Source organism: Brassica oleracea, chromosome C9 (genome assembly GCF_000695525.1).
Source record: "Brassica oleracea var. oleracea cultivar TO1000 chromosome C9, BOL, whole genome shotgun sequence".
Classification (NCBI taxonomy): domain Eukaryota; kingdom Viridiplantae; phylum Streptophyta; class Magnoliopsida; order Brassicales; family Brassicaceae; genus Brassica; species Brassica oleracea.
In genome coordinates, this window is record NC_027756.1 from 15834847 (window position 1) to 15837639 (window position 2793).

Here is a 2793-nt window from a genome sequence, read left to right on the forward strand (position 1 = left end):
GTTGGGGTATTGATGACAATGAAGATGATGAGGGTGAGAGAGTAAAAATGTCATTTTCGGATAAAAAAAAAATAATTTGATGGCATTTTCGTGAATTATATGAACTTGTGGGGTGAATAAGACAAAAAAAAATTCAAGAAAAGCATGGGTTAGTTTTAGGTTTGACTTTGAATTTTGAGTCAATATTGCAAAATACCCTTTCTACTATGCTTCTTATATTCATATGTATGTGTAACTATATGAAACGAAGGATTCTTCTGTTTCTACTTTTAGTGCGTCCACCTAACCAAATTTGTAGAATTTAATATTAAATGCTTTTAAAAATAATTATTTAACACATAAATATATGAATAACATATAAACTATGAAATATGAAATATATAATTGAAATAAAGATCAACCATGTAATCGGGTCTAGTCGTCTAGATCTTGCGGCACTCAATTTAAGACAAAACAATAAATGAGTTTGGGGGATTTGGTCCGATCCAGTCAGTTGAGCTAGGTCAGCCAGGAACATTTTCCAAGAAACTTCTGCATTTAATTGAACTTAAGTTATATAGCAAACCAACTTAACTAAGACTATAGTACACCTACACTTCAAAATTCTGTAGTCTAAAAATGGCGACGATAGGCTTACCCCCTGTTCGAAAACGCGGGTACTACGGGCGATTAGTCGGCGAGGAGGCGCTCGGTGGTGCTTGGCCGTGGCGAGTTGGCTGTCGTCGGCCAATTAATCGGCAACAACAAATTTTTTTTTCTTTTTGGGTTTTAAATGCTTAAAATCTTGTATTTTTATGACAGATCTATAGGTTGTAAGTATAAAAACATGAAAACACACCAAAATCTAATGATATGTGTGATTATAAACGTTTTACAGCCATGGAAAACTGTAAAATTGAAAACCCTAAAGACATATGGGGAAGATGAAGACGAAATGACGATAGTATCCTTCATTAAAGGCAAAAAAAATTAAAAAGAAGAAAAACGCGTGGATTTAGGGTCGAACCCGGGTTCTTACGCTGAGCAAAGATTATGAAACCACCAGGCTACTTCGACTAATTGTCTATTGTCATGCAAACTGACTAATGATGCATAATATATTTATAAAAAAAAAATTTAAAACTAGGCCCCGATTAATCCCCGATTACTCCCCGATTAATTGTTAACTCGCTAGGTTCATATCGTCCGCCCGACTAGCCCTAGCGTAGTTTCGAACAGGGGGCTTACCTGAAGTCTTCGTAGCATTCATTTCTTTCCTTGTATTCAACTGTTCCTTCCTTCTCAAGAAATCTCAGAGCTAGCCTATTCTCAAGAACTGGCCTTTCTTTGGGATGCTTCCAGGAATGCTCGCCCATATCCCTCGTATCTTCGACTTCTCCGTCGAGGTTCTCGAGGCCACCAATCTAACTTTTTCTTTCGAAGGGCCATGGCTTAGTGGTACCCACATGCTATTCACAGCCGACCCACGGAATATTCATCACATACTAAGCTTAAACTTTGGCAATTACCCTAAAGGACCTGAGGCTAAGAATATCTTCAATGCTCTTGGAGATAGAATCTTAAGTGCTGATATGGAGCTGTGGGAGAATCTGAGGAAGTCAAATCACGCCATCTTTCAGCATCCAGATTTCCTGAAGCTGTCAGTATTAGTAAGTAGCAATACAATTAAGCTAAAGGAAAGTCTTATTCCTTTTCTTGATAATGCTGCTGATGAAAAAACTATCATAGACTTACAAGATGTGTTCAAGAGATTCATGTTTGAAACTTCGTCGATTTTGATGACTGGTTATGACCCAATGTCAGTGTCCATTGGGATGCCAGAAGTTTTGTTCGATGAAGCTGTGGAAACAGGTGAAGAAGCTTTTTTTTTCAGGTGAAGAAGCTATCTATTATAGAAGAAGCTATCTATTATAGATATTTCAAACCGGTGATCTTGTGGAGACTTCAAAGCTGGCTTGGTATTGAACTTGAGGGGAAAGCAAACAATCAGTGGACGTGTTAACGTATTATATGAATGTGGATACGACCAAATATAAGCTCTTGAAACCGAGTAATGATAAGTTTATACGAGACGTTGTTTTCAGTCTATTGTTGGCAGGAAGGGACACCACAAGCTCAGTTCTCACTTGGTTCTTTTGGCTTCTTTCTAAGCATCCTCAAGTTTTGACCAAGATCCGGAAAGTGATCAACACTAAGTATGATCCTACAGATCTAGAGAAGCTCGTGTATCTACATGCTGCATTATCCGAAACAATGAGACTCTACCCACCACTTCCCTTTAACCATAAGTCTCCTGCAAAGCCAGATGTACTTCCAAGTACTACAAGAAAACAGCGGCATACTGAGGGAAAAAATCGTCGGTATATCGCCGGAATAACGCTATTCCGACGACATACCGACGAAAAAAGTCCTCAGAAATAACTCCTCGGAAATTCACCTTTCCTCGGAAATTCCTCGGAAATTTCCGACGGAATTCCGAGGAAACACTATTTCCTCGGAATTTCAGAGGACCACAAGTTCGTCGGAAATTCCTCGGAATATTCCGAGGAAGATGTAGTCGGAATATTCCGAGGGATAAACTTCCTTGGAATATTTCCAAAATTAAAAAAAAAATTATAAATTTATTTTTTAAATTGAAATTCGAAAATATAAAATTAAAATTGAAATAGAAAACAAATTTAAAATAAAAAAAAAAAAAAATAGTTTTTACAAATAAAAAAAATGTTTTATAAATACAAAATTAGTTTTAATTAATATGAAATCACCTTTTTATAAATACAAAATAGTTTTTAT

The 2793-nt window shown here is 36.5% G+C and overlaps 1 pseudogene; it reads left to right on the top strand.

The window, feature by feature from the left end:
• LOC106314433 overlaps positions 1 to 2793 on the top strand; it is a 14807-nt pseudogene that overhangs the window by 9901 nt on the left and 2113 nt on the right.